The sequence below is a fragment of the Octopus bimaculoides genome, chromosome 5, assembly GCF_001194135.2.
Source record: "Octopus bimaculoides isolate UCB-OBI-ISO-001 chromosome 5, ASM119413v2, whole genome shotgun sequence".
NCBI classification, from domain to species: Eukaryota; Metazoa; Mollusca; class Cephalopoda; order Octopoda; family Octopodidae; genus Octopus; species Octopus bimaculoides.
Window position 1 is genome coordinate 51,815,613 of NC_068985.1, and position 15,177 is coordinate 51,830,789.

The following is a 15,177-nucleotide window of genomic DNA, read 5'->3' on the forward strand; positions in this document are numbered from 1 at the left end:
TATATATATACAAATATATATATATGAATGAATATATACATGCACACACACTATATATATAAATGTGTGTATCTGTATATATACAAACATACATAATTGCATACATATCCTCTTTTTTGAAACTCACTCTTCTCTGGATTAAGAAAAAAAAAATCGAACAAATATATGAAGAATAAAAGGAAACATCTATTTGTAATTATTATTATTATTATTATTATTGCTGCTGATTCTACTATTTTGATTATGACAACTTATTATTATTATTATTAATGTTTAAATTCCTTTGAGGTCAACTTTGCCGTTCATCCTTTCCAGGGTTGATAAAATAAAGTACCGGTTGAATACTGGGGCCGAAATTAATCGATTGATCCTGTTGCCTCTTGAAAAATTACTGGCCTTGTACCAAAATTTTGAAACCTTTATTATAATTTTTGATATTATTATTATTATTATTATGGCAGTGAGTTGGCAGAATTGTTAGCATGCTGGGTAGAATGCTTAGCGGCATTTTTGTCCATCTTTACATTCTGAGTTCAACTTCTGCTGTGGTTGATTTTGCCTTTCGTCCTTTTAGGGTCGATAAAATAAGTACCGATTGAGCACTGTGGTTGATGTAATCGTCTTACTCTCTCCCCCAAAATTGTTGACATTTTACCAAAATTCAAGATAATCATCATCATCATTTTTATTATTATTATCATTATCATTATTATTTCTGGTTGTTATTATTTGTATTGTTATTTTTTTAAATATTACTTATTGAATTTCTGACATGTATTTTACAAAGGAAATGTTACTGTATTTGAACATCCTGTTTGAATATGTTGAAGTAATCTAGCTGTTGTCTGTGTTATGGTATTGTTAGGCCCATTAAAACTCCTTCCCTCGAGCTAGATGTTTTACACTTGATGGTTGATTACTTAGGTGTGTTTCTGATTACCACCAGGTAGTCATAACACTGTTTCACTCAGGGTTTGATATTTCTACTGCCACTGGACTGTTTTAATTGCTCCAATAAGAAAGAAAGAATGAAAAAAGAAAAATCAATAAAACAGTTGTCAAATTCACCTAATATAGTTCACAGTTTCTGGATAATGTGATGATATTTATGGTGTATTATATAAGGTATTATGATAATTGATGATAATGAGTATGACAAGGTTGAAGATGAAGTTGATATGTAATATGGTAATATGGACATCATCATTAGACTGACCTTTCATATATCTGCTGCCAAATTATGGAAACTTTTTGCTACAACTGACAAATAGGCTTTCCTTTATAAATCTGTATCAGTTGATGAAGGAAGGTCTTGCTTTCAACAGTTGAAAGTATTGAGAAAGAGCCGAAGGTTTTATATACATGAAGCATTTTGAACAACTGAAGGAGCCTCTACAGGATTACTCGACATGCTAGGAGAAGGCCTTAATATACATATATGCAAAGCGTTTTGAACCACCAAAGGAGTCCCTACAGAATCACTTTACATGCTAGAAGTAGCAGTTAAATCTCCCATATATATATATATATATATGGAGGCGCAATGGCCCAGTGGTTAGGGCAGTGGACTCGCGGTCATAGGATTGCGGTTTCGATTTCCAGACCGGGCGTTGTGAGTGTTTATTGAGCGAAAACAGCTAAAGCTCCACGAGGATCCAGCAGGGGATGGTGGCGAACCCTGCTGTATTCTTCCACTACAACTTTCTCTCACTCTTCCTTCCTGTTTCTGTTGTGCTTGTGCTTCAAAGGGTCAGCCTTGTCACACTGTGTCACGCTGAATATCTCCGAGAACTACGTTAAGGGTACACGTGTCTGTGGAGTGCTCAGCCACTTGCATGTTAATTTCACGAGCAGGCTGTTCCGTTGATCGGATCAACTGGAACCCTCGACGTCGTAAGCGACGGAGTGCCAACAACATATATATATATATATAATGTTCCTATTTAAAAAAAAATAGGGACCAATTTGATAATGTAGTCCTAAATGTGCACTGCTTAAGAAACATGACTCACCCCTGGAGTTTTTTTCATTGAAGTTCTGTTTGTTAGGGCTGACCTTGGGTTTAACAACATAAAATGTTTGAATCAACGAGGGAGCCTTGACACGGTCATTTGGTCTGTGGAGAAGAGCTAAATCTCCCTTAAAAAGAAAGATGATTTGGATAACATAGTCCTGTGTCTCATGGAATTATCTGTGATCATAGGTCTGTTTAATCACAAAAGAAAATGAACCAACTTCTACTTGGTTGCTGAAATAGAAGCTAAATCTCCTTCATCATGCCCTACTTTGTTAAAAAAAAAAGTAGGACATATTAAGATAAGTAGTTGTACATAGAGTGTTTGAAAGATGACAAGTTAGTGTTAGAATGCTTTTTATCATGAATTTGTTTGATCTAGACTAGTGGTTCTCAATGATTCTTTTTGTTTATGGATCCCTTTAATTCCTATCTTACTCGAATGGACTCTCATGTTTAAAAAAATCCTATTGTATTTTTATAATTAAATATTACTAAAAATTGTTAAAACATTTTGTGTATCATAGAAGTATAGGCAATTTATTGCAGATAAATTTTAACAACAAAATCTTATATGGACCCTAGTCGAGAACCATTACTCTGAGGTTAACCACTACCTGGCCCTCTAGTGCCTTTAGCATAATCTACTCTTTGTAAGAATTTCGTCCAGGTTTTTCATCTGCAGATAGCTTCCTCCTTTAGTCTCACCAATCTTAAAGATTTTGGAAAGAGATGATGGGTTCTAGGGCTCTCCCCCTCCTCCACCACCTCTGACTCAGCCATTTAACCCTTTAGCTTTTAAAAGCGGCTATACCTGGTCAAAGTATTCTTCCTGTTTTAAGTTCAAATTGGCCAGATCCAGCCTCTGACACCTACCTTACAATGTTAGTCTAGAAAATTTACAATCACTTAACTGAAATCTCAAGACTACAAGATAATACTGGATAAATCCACAACAATGTGAATAAATTAGTGTTACATTTGATAGAATAAATTCAATGCTAAAGGGTTAAAAAAGACAATAAACATGTTGAGTGACCTCTCCCCCAATGATTAGTCTATTTGAGAGTCTGTCACGGGCCACATAAGGCTGGAGCTTAATGGGATTCCCTTGGCGTATATGTGACTGAGATTACAAAACTTTCTCCTTGAATAAAAGCTTGTATGTTACAGAGTTAACTTCCTAGCTATTGCTGAATTCATTTACAGCTGAGTTGACTGGAGCAATGGGACATGAAGTGTTTTGCTCAAAAATACAACACTATCCAATCTAGGAATTGAAACTACAATCTTATGATCATGAATGCAACACCTCAACTACTAGGTTGCATGCCTTCTTGCATTAGTATATTTGATATTATTTAAGGATTTTGCAGTCTTTATTGCTATGTAGGAGAAGCGATAGGAGGAACGGGACAGGAAGTGTTGCCATTAGGAGTAGCAATAAGAGGAATGAAGCAGGAAGTGTTGTCATAACAATTTCGGTGGGAGTGGATTTGATAGAAAAAAAAAAGATGATATTTTTCTAAGTGTTTGTTAACGATATTTGAATATGTTGCCATATATTGTTACTGACTGTAATTATAGGTATTGTGTTTGTTCCATAACTACTAGTGATGTACCGTGCTTGTATTGTATTCTGTGCACACACATATATGTATGTATATATATATATATGTATTGTTGATATCAAGAATTTTATGAACTTTCAAGAGAACGTGAATTAATTAATTCTTGCTTTTTGGAACAGTGCATCTCAAAGCACATATAAAGCTATAAATGATAACATGTAAATATTAAGTCGAATGCTTGTCATGTTTGTAGAATAAGTGGGTTCGAGTTCCATGGACAACCTTCAACTTTTTCGGCTCAAAAGGGATTTTCAACCCAATATTTACACACTTATTTGTAGCTTTATATGTGATATCTGCTTCAACATCCAGTTTCAGAAAAAGAATATATATAATTCATTTCTATTCTCATCTCTACATCTGTCATTTTCCTTTCATACTCTTGTGAACCTACCTGTCCCACCAACCATGCTCTATTCTCTCCATATCTACCTTTTCGTACCTCAATCTTTAAGCATTCAGGTTATTCTATTAAATTTAATGCTTATTTATTCACCCTCTTTTGAATTGCTCATGCGTTGTATTGTAGCTTCAAGATTTTGATGATGTGATTGTTTATTTTTGGAATAATGCTGTTGGATAGGTGTGTGAGGCTGGATCTGGTCAATTTGAACATAAAATAAGGTTAAATATTTGGGCCAGATATGGCTGGTTTAAATGATGAAATACAAGGTGGTATCAAAACGTTCCTGGACTAGTTCTGTAGCATGCACACCAACAGATGGCAACACACAGTTGCATGCGCAGTGAGAGCTAGCAGTGCTCTTCCTGAGGCAGTGTGCCAAGTGATATCACTGTGTTTACTTTGCAGGTTGTGAAATTTGTGTTTTTGTGATCACGTATGCTGCAGCCTGCAGTTTTGTCATGGACAGGAGCAAAGAGCAAACATGAAATTTTGCGTTAACCTTGGGAACTCTGCCACAGAGACATTGAGCATGCTTTGGTAAACTTACGGCAATGAGGCAATGGGTCATATGCAATGGTTTGAGTAGCACAGGTGCTTCAAAAGCAGAAGAACTTCCTTGAAAGACCTGCTGTGAGCGTCACCCCCTCGGAAATGTGGTATTGTGCATTGAGAATTCATCCCCCCTGGATGTCAGTCAAGAGTTCTACTGCGACGTTTTGAAGCATTTGAGGGAGGACATTTGGTGAAAGTGACCAGATCTGTGGAGCGCCTCAGTCATGAGTTTCTTGCCAAAAAACAACATAGTATCACTTCTGCACCCACTCTATTTGCCAGATTTAGCACCTGTGGACTTCCATCTCTTCCACAAGATGAAAATGTGGCTGAAAGGTTGCCATTTTAACACTGTTGTCAAGATCCAGAGCGAATTGCAGAAGGTCCTGGACTCGCTTATGGAAAATGACTCCTGGGCCCGGATTCCAAAAGTGGCAGGATTGCTGGGACAGATGTATTGCTGCGGAAGGTGACTATTTCGAAGGAGATGATGTTAAAAGTAAGGTAAATAAGTTATCTTTCTATTAAACACAACTAGTCCAGGAACTTTTTGATACCACCTCGTATGTCCTGATATGTCTTCCTTTTCCTGCTGAGGTAGCCATGTATATTCTCTACATACTGTTACTCTTTTCATGAAGAAAGGTTTGAGTGATTCTCATGCAAAAGACCTGGTGTAGATGTATAGCATCTTGAATGTCTTCTGTAGTGCTGAGTCAACCTAAGCCTAAAGGCTCCCAAAGGCCAGGTAGTGGTATTAACTTGTTTGTTACAGTATTTCTGTTGTGGTACATAGCCTTTGTTGTAATTAATTTTGAAATTAATGAAGAATTTTGTAAAATAATTCTATTATTATTAATCTGGTGTTCAGAACAAACTGATAAAGAATTTTGATGGAAGAAGGTTTTGATTTCGATAACTTTAAAAGAGAAAGTTTGAATCGTAGAACCAGGGTATCTTAGTCTCAAAATGAGTTTGATAGAAAAGGGTTAATTTAGATTCTTTTAAAACGAGAAGGTTAATATCATAAGATCTGGAGCATTCTCAAGGTTAGATGGTATCAAAAGGATTAAAGGAAATATTGGTTTTAACTGTTGTCATATATTACTGATAGTTATTGATCCTGGAAGGATGAAAGATATAATTAATCTAGATTTGATCTCATAAACATGAGATGACGCTCTGTCAGTTACGATGAAGGTGCCAATTGATTCAATCAATGGATCAGCTTACTCATGAAGTTAATGTACAAGTGGTTGAGCACTCTACAGACATGCGTGCCTCTAACTTTGCTCCCAGGGAGATTCAATGTGACACAAAATGTGACAAGACTGAACCCCTTTGAAATACAAGCACTAGCTTTTACCAGCTGAGTGGACTGAAGCAGTGTGAAGTAAAGTGTCTTGCTCAAAGACGCAATGTGCTGCTGGAAATTGAACTCACAAAAGCTGAATACCCTAACCACTAAGCCATGTGCCTTGACAAACATGAGGTTATGAACCCTAAATTAGGAAACCCAATTTTTTGGCACATGACTAATTTGTAGTAGAATTGTCTTTTAAACTGGATTGATTTCACTAAAGTATTGATATTTGATTCATTAATCTCAGTAGAGCTGAAAGGCAGTGCTGATTGTCAAAATTTGCATTTTGGATGAATACAACCATCTTACCATATTTTCATTGACTTTGTTTCAAATAATTTTGAAGATGAATTTAATAATAATTTCATTAAGCTGGGGTTTGGAACAAAATTTTAATGGAAGGTCTTAATTTAAATCCTTTGTTACCATATTTCCATTGAAATACACTCCCTTTGTTTTAATTAATTTTGAAAGTAATGATGAATTTAATAAAATAGCTTTATTTACATTATTTACAATTGATGGATATTTGTTCTCATCTTGTTTGTTGTTAACACAACGTTTTGGCTGATATACCCTTCAGCCTTCATCAGGTGTCTTGGAGAAATTTCGAACCTGGGTTCTCATTCCTAAGGTATTTTTCGATATTGTTGTTGTTGTTCTTATTATTATTCAGGTCACTGCCCGGAATCAAACTCTGTATCTTGGGGTTAGTAGCTTGCGCTCTTAACCACTACGCCATATGCCTGTGGACAATTATGGAGTGAATTTTAGGGCTTATAAATCTAATATTCTCCTATCCTTCCTTAATACCAGTTCCCATATGTTGTTCATATCTGCACTCGGTCTGCTTTGGAGGTTGTTGTGTCCTAGCATATGTGCTGCTTCTTTTAGTTTTTGTATTTTCCAGTGGTGTTCTCTGTCTATTATTATAACTTCATCCCACAGTGGAAGGTGGTCTCCATTTTTCCATACGTGATCAGCTATATCCGATTTATCAATATCTACCTGTGTCACAGCTTTGCGATGTTCCTCTACCCTTATTTTGAGGGGGCGGCATGTTTTGCCTTTGTCTAACCTATCACAGCTGCATGGGATGGAGTACATGCAGTTCTTAGTCATATTCTCTTCTGTTGGTGGTTTTACTTGAAGGAGATATTTGCGAAGTGTTGTATTACTTTTGAATACTGTCCTGATGTCATATGGGCTGCATATCTTTTGTATCTTTTCGGAGAGGCCTTTCACATAAGGTAGACAGACTTTGGACAGTTTATCAGTTTCATCCTCTCTTTTCTTCCTAATTGGAGTGGAGAGTATACTTTTGGGGTAGTTGTTGCTTAATAGATTGTTACTGAGCTTGATCATTTTTTTGTGATGGCTATCATGATTGCTACTTATATTCATTATTCGATGTTTTAGGTACTGAGCAATCCCTCTCTTTACACTGTATAGATGGTGGGAGTTGAAGTTGAGGTATCATCCAGTGAAGGTTGGCTTGTGGTATACGGATGTCCTGAACCCATACTTGGTGCGTGTTATTAATACGTCCAGGAATGCTAGCCGATTGTCTTTTTGTTTTTCTCCCCCAAGACATCTGATGAAGGCTGGAGAGTATATCAGCCGAAACGTTGTGTTAACAACACACAAGATGAGGACAAATATCTGTCAATTATAAATAATGTACATAATTCCTCATCTCTTAAATATAGAACTGTAAAATAGCTTTGTCATTACTAAGCTGGTTTTTTGAAGATAAATTAAGATGAAAATTTGATGGACAGTTTTAATTGAGCTCACTTAAAAACAGGAAGTTTGTATCATAGAACCAGAGGTGATCTCTGGTGGGTTGGTATAAAAAGGGTTAAATTGTATCTTCAAATTATAGTCATTTCATTTATTAATGACAATAGTGATGCGAGACTATCTAATTCAATGCAGAACCAATATCTCAAGGAATTTCCTTCATAAGGCACTAGTTTTCCTTGTTTCCGTGCCGATGTTTATGTCTAATGTTGAAGTATATCACTGTAAGGCATAGCTGTGTGGTTAAGAAGTTTGCTTCCTAACCACATGGTTTGAAGTTCAGTTCCACTGTGTAGCATCTTGAGCAAGTGTCTTTTACTGTAGCCCTGGGCCAACTTGTGAGTGGCTTTGGTAGAGAGAAACTTGATAGAAGCCTGTTGTGTGTGTGAGTGAGTGCATGTTTGTGTCTCCTTGACCTGACATTGTCTGATAGACTGTCATACAAGTTGTGCCATTCATCATCATCATCATCGTTGTTGTTATCATCGTCATCATTTAGCATCTGCTTTCCATGTTGGCATGAGGTAAACAGTTTAACTGAAACTGGTTAGCTGTAGGGCTACACCAGGTTCCAATCTGATTTGGCATGGTTTCTATGGCTGGATGCCCTTCCTAATGTCAACCACTTCAAGAGTGTAGTGGGTGCTTTTTACGTGCCATTCTGCAAAAACTTGTCTGGCCATGGGGAAACAGTTGAGAGCTGGTGACAGGAAGGGCCATAGAAAATCTGTCTCAATAAACTCTGTATATATGATAGGCTTCTTTATAGTTTCTGTTTATCAAATTCCACCCATTAATTAATAGTCCACCTGATCCATTAAAGAAGACAATTCAGTTTCAACCAAGCTGCTGTGTAGTGGGATTGAACCCAAAACTATAGGTTACAAAATAAATTTCTTAACAACACAACCATGCCTTACTTAACTGATATTTATTTTATCGACCATCTTTACAAAGATAAAAGACAACATCCATCTCAGTTGTGGATTTGAATTACGAACCAAATCTGACGACTGGCACCCATGCCAACCTCTCCTACATTGGACACTAAACTCTGCTTGCGAAGACCTGTTGGGGCAAGTGAAATCGTAATTGAACCATACTCAATGACTGGCACCTGTGCCAGTGGAGCACTAACAGCACTGTTCGAGCGTGTTCATTGCCAGAGCAGCTGTCTGGCTTCTGTGCTAGTGGCCCGTAAATAGCACCATTTGAGCGTAATCGTTACCAGTGTTGCCTTCTAACACTTGTGCTGGTGGTACGTTAGAAAATCATTCGAGCGAGGTCATTGCCAGTGCCGCTGGACTGGCTCCCATGCAGGTGGCACGTAAAAAAACACCTTTTTGAGTGTGGCTGTTGCCAGTACCATGTGACTGGCCCTCGTGCCGGTGGCACGTAAAAGCACCCACTACACTCTCGGAGTGGTTGGTGTTAGGAAGGGCATCCAGCTGTAGAAACTCTGCCAGATCAGATTGGAGCCTGGTGCAGCCTTCTGGCTTGTCAGTCCTCAGTCAAATCGTCCAACCCATGCTAGCATGGAAAGCGGACGTTAAACGATGATGATGATGAATGTAATAGTCCATTACTAAATACTGTATACTGTTTTATCCATTGTTCTCTTGATTTTGTTAATGCAATGATATTGACAAGGTGCAGAGCTGGCAGAATTGTTTGCACATTGGGCGAAATGCTCAGCAACATTTCTTCTGGCTCTTTACTGAGTTCAACTCCCACAGAAACAAACTTTGCTTTTCGTTCCTTTGGGGTTGATAACTTAAGAGACTAGTCAAGTATTGTGATCAATATAATCAACTTTGCCCACCTCAAAATTGTTAGTATTGAACTCTACAATGGTTTTGTTGTAGGGAGTCAATGCCAGCATCCTGCTCAGAAGGAATGTTGTGGTCACACACCATAGAAACTGACTAACCAGCCTGATGAGACCTAGTATTCAAAAGAGAGAGAGAGAGAAATAAATGATACTGGTAGGGTTTGATAACATTATGTAGTTTGTAGAAGTAACTAATTTTTTAATTGTGAGCATGTTAACCCTTTAGTGCAAGGATTTTCAGCCAGAGTCCATATGGCCCTGGGAAGGTCCATATAAAATTTTGTTAAAATTTGTGTGCAATAAGTTAGTTATACTTCTACAATGCGGAGGCGCAATGGCCCAGTGGTTAGGGCAGCGGACTCGCAGTCATAGGATCGCGGTTTCGATTTCCAGACTGGGCGTTGTGAGTGTTTATTGAGAGTAAACACCTAAAGCTCCATGAAGTTCCGGCAGGGGATGGTGGCGAACCCTGCTGTACTCTTTCACCACAACTTTCTCTCACTCTTACTTCCTGTTTCTGTTGTGCCTGTAATTCAAAGGGTCAGCCTTGTCACACTGTGTCACGCTGAATATCCCCGAGAACTATGTTAAGGGTACACGTGTCTGTGGAGTGCTCAGCCACTTGCATGTTAATTTCATGAGCAGGCTGTTCCGTTGATCGGATCAATTGGAACCCTCGACGTCGTAAGTGACGGAGTGCCAACAACAACAATTTATAAAATGCACAAAATATTTCAATTCTTTTTTATACAATTCTTAATAATATTTATTAGGAACAAAGAGCTAATATGAAATTCTGCGTTAAACTCAGGAATTCTGCTACAGAGACATTAAGCATGCTTTGGCAAGTTTATGGTGATGCGGCAATGGATCGTCCACAATGTTTCAAGTGGTATGGGCACTTCAAAAGTGGAAGAATGTCCCTGGAAGACCTGCCATGAGCGTTACCTCCAGAAATGCGGAATGGTGCATTGAGAATTTGTATCCCAGGGCCAGAACGTCAATCGAAAATTCTACTGCGATGTTTTGAAGTGTTTGAGGGGGTACATTTGGTGAAAGTGACTGAATCTGTAGAGTGTGAAGAATTGGATCCTTCATTAAGCTCTCCTCACTTGTGAGTTTCTTGCCAAAAACATGGTATTGCTTCCCTACCTGCCCTATTCACCAGATTTAGCACCTGTGGACTTCCATTTCTTCTCCAAGATGAAAATGCAGCTGGAAGGTTGCTGTTTTAACACTGTTGTCAAACTCCAGAGTGAATCACCGAAGGTCCTCAACTCATGGAAAACGACTTCCAGGCCCGATTCCTAAAGTGGCAGGAACACTGGAACTGGTGTATTGCTACACAAGGTGACTATTTCAAAGGAGATTATGTTAAAACTTAGATAAACAAGTTATTTTTTTTATTAAATGTAACTAGTCCAGGAACCTTTTGATACCATGTCGTATTCAGTAGAGTAAAATAGGAATCAAAAGTGGTCTATGAGCAAAAAATGGTTGAGAACCGCAGCTTTAGCATTTAATCTGGCCATATCTGGTCCTAGTATTTTATTTATTTTATGTCTAAACTGACCTGATCCAGCCTCTTACACATATCTTACAATGTCATTCTAAAATTAAACAACCACATCATCAAAACCTTAAGATAATATGTGATAATGTTATGAGATAATGCATGATTAATTCAAAAACAATGGGAATAAATATTCATTTGACCGTAATCTGAATGCTTAAGGGTTAAAGTATAATGTGTCTATTCTCTGTCACTTATCGCTGAAGGTAGAGATTGTTGCACACACGCATGTATATATATTCTTTTGCTTTCTTTTATTCTTTTACTTATTTCGGTCATTAGACTGTGGCCATGCTGGAGCACCGCCTTGGAGAATGATAGTCAAATGAATTGACCCCAGTACTTTTTTTTATCTTTTAAGCCTGGTGCTTATTCTGTTATCTTTTGCTAAACTTATAAGTTATGGGGAACGTAAACATGTCAACACGTGAGACACACACTATAGCCTGCCCAAGATGCCATGCAGTAGGATTGAACCTGAAACTATGTGCGTGGGAAGCAAGCTTCTTATCATATAGCAATTCCTGTGCTTATACATACATATATATGCACATACACATGTGTATGTTTGTATAAACAGCAATGTAGGTATTTCCTAACACCCTAGTCACATTTATATATATATATATATATATGTGTGTGTGTATATATTCTTTTACTTGTTTCAGTTATTTGACTGTGACCATGCTGGAGCACCGCCTTCAGTCGAACAAATCGACCCCAGGACTTACTCTTTGTAAGCCTAATACTTGTTCTATCGGTCTCTTTTGCTGAACTGCTAAGTTATGGGGATATAAACACACCAGCATCAGTTGTTAAGTAATGGTAGGGAGACAAAGGCGGTAAACCGGCAGAATCGTTAGCACGTCGGGCGAAATGCTTAGCAGTATTTCGTGTGCTGTTACGTTCTGAGTTCAAACTCTGCCGAGGTCGACTTTGCCTTTCATCCTTTCGGGATCGATTAAATAAGTGCCAGTTACGCACTGGGGTCGATGTAATCGACTTAACTTTATCTGTCCTTGTTTGTCCCCTCTATGTTTAACCCCCTGTGTGCAATAAAGAAATAAATGGTGGCAAGACAAACACAGACACACGAATACACACACACACATATATGACGGGCTTCTTTCAGTTTTCGTCTACCAAATCCACTCACAAGTCTTTGGTCAGCCCAAGGCTGTAATAGAAGACACTTGCCCAAGGTGCCACGCAGTGGGACTGAACCCGGAACCATGTGGTTGGGAAGCAAGCTTCTTACCACACAGCCACACCTGCACCTTTGCTGATGCCATGTAAAAGGTACCCAGTACACTAAAGGGGTTGGCATTGGGAGGGCATCCAACTGTAGAAATCATGCCAAAGCAGGCATTGATGCTTGGCACAGTCTTCTGCCTCACCAGCTCCTCTCAAACTGTTCAACATTTGCCAGCATGGAAAATGAACATTGAGTGGTGATGATAATATGGGGTAATAATTCCCCATACTGACTTTTGCATAACTTCTGTCTCATTTGCAAATTTTTGGCTAACCCCCATACTATGCTTGCATACACACACTGAATATGTAATATAGTGGAATTGAACCCAGAACTGTGTAATCGCCCAGCTGCAAAGCTGTCTTCCTAACCATATAACCAGTCTTGCTGTTCATGTTTCATGTTTCATGTTGAATTATGCAATATCTGGTTTTATGCAATATATGGCTGTTACATTGTTTGTCATCATCATTGTAACGCTTACTTTTCTCTGCTTTCATTGGTCGAACAAAATTTATTGTGGTGTATTGTCGAGAGCCGTGAAGGCATGTGGCTTAGTGGTTAGGGTGTTCAGCTCATGATCGTAAGGTCACGAGTTTGATTCCCGTTGGCGCATTGTGTCCTTGAGCAAGACACTTTATTTCATGTTGCTCCCGTCGACTCAGCTGGTGAAAAGGAGTAGTACCTGGATTTTAAAGGGCCAGTCTTGTCAGACTCGGTGTCATGCTGAATCTCCCTGAGAGCAATGTTAAGGGTACACATGCCTGTGGCGTGCTCTTGCATGTTAATTTCACGAGCTGGAACCCTCATCATCATAACTAAGTGGCATATGTATGTGTATATATATATATCATCATCATCATCATCGTTTAACGTCCGCTTTCCATGCTAGCATGGGTTGGACGATTTGACTGAGGACTGGTGCAACCGGATGGCTACACCAGGCTCCAATCTAATTTGGCAGAGTTTCTACAGCTGGATGCCCTTCCTAACGCCAACCACTCAGAGAGTATATGTATATATATATATATGTATATATATATATATATATATATATATATATAAAGCCAAAAAATAGAACAAGAATGTAACGGATGACAGTGAAAACATACAGACAGATGAACAGAAAAACCAGGACGGAATGTTTGTGGCTTTCTATTCATCAGTCAAGCTTCCAATCATCATTACAATTTTGGCCTGTTACACTTGAGACTGTTCAAAATTAGTAGGCCCCAAAAATCTAAGCTGAGGGCATTAAATTATATATATATATATATTCTACAGCTAGATGCCCTTCCTGTTGCCAACTCTCACTTGTTTTGAAGTAAGGTAATATTTCCCCGTAACCAGGCACGTTTTTACATAGATAATTTGAAATGAATAACATTGTTTGTATGACAGTAAAGCTCATTGCTTGTTTAGAACCACTATGTGATGTCAAAACAAGGATATATGCAAACGTACACACACATATACATACATATATGACCTGTCCACATAACTGCTGACATACTGTGAGCAATTCATTAGTTTGTGCTAAAATTTGCCACTCTGCAGGCTGGTTGGTGTTAGGAAGGGCATCCAGCTGTAAAAACCATGCCGAAACAAGACGCAATAACCTGCAGTAGTTTTCTACCTGGCTGGCTCTTGTCAAACTGTCCAACCCATGCCTGCATGGAAGGTGGACGTTAAACGATGATGATGATGATGATTACTCTAGATGTGTCTAAGTACCCTTTCCTCTTTGTAGTTCTTTATTGTTCCCTTTTCTGTCTTGTGCCTTATTCTGTGTATTGGGCATGTACTTCTAACTTCCATTGCTGTCTTTCTTCACTTGACTTATGTATCTTTCTGTCCCTTTTTTAAAACTTTTCCTGTCCCAAGTTGCAATGCACCTGAGTCATGTATATAAGTTCATTGTCATCATCATCAATACCAAATAGCTGTTGGTGGTGGCCACACGTTCTCTTCTGCATTTAAATTACCGAAATTGGTTTTTGTTATTGCTTATATCTAGTTAATTCTGTTTAAGAAGACATGTTATCAAAGACATTCCAACCGGAACCATCCCTTGGAATATTTCATCCATAGCAGCATTATCTGACAAGTCTTTAATTACTAAGACAATAGGGTGTCATTTTAGAACAAGCCAAGTGACTGCATAGTGACTCCTAAATAGATAGCTTTCAGAGGAAGACTTCTTTACCGAAGCCTAGAAAAAAAATAAAACAAAGAAGAAACCCCTTCTATAATACATAGCACAACAAGTTACCTGTTAGCTTGTTGTTCTGATCCAAAATTCTCACCTGTGCTACTTAAAAAGAGATAGCTTATATTCTACTATAAGTTAATAAGGTAATCACCAATTTATTGATAGTATCATCAATGGTGTTGCAAAGAAAATAATTGACTACGTTTAACAGTAGCCTATACCTACACATGAAATAAATTATATGAACACACACACACACACGCACATGTACACACAAAATATATATCTTAGTTTTAACTTTGTGGTCAAAACAGCTGGTTGTGGTGATGATGCTGTTGTATTTGTTTTTAACAATTCTTTGTTTACAGACTTCCATCTTGTGTTGACACATGAGCTTAATATATTTAATAATGACTTTGAGGCTTGAAACTGACAGACATTAATTATTTCTCTTTGTTAAGTGTTCGTAAATGTCATAATACAACTAATATTTGAATAGTAATCTATGATATATATATATATATATATATATATATA

At 37.9% G+C, this 15,177-nt stretch overlaps 1 protein-coding gene across 1 annotated transcript in view; it reads left to right on the forward strand.

The window, feature by feature from the left end:
- Nucleotides 1-15,177, forward strand: part of LOC106877421 (methylthioribulose-1-phosphate dehydratase) — a 66,816-nt gene that overhangs the window by 3,489 nt on the left and 48,150 nt on the right. The gene's annotated exons all lie outside the window — the stretch shown is intronic.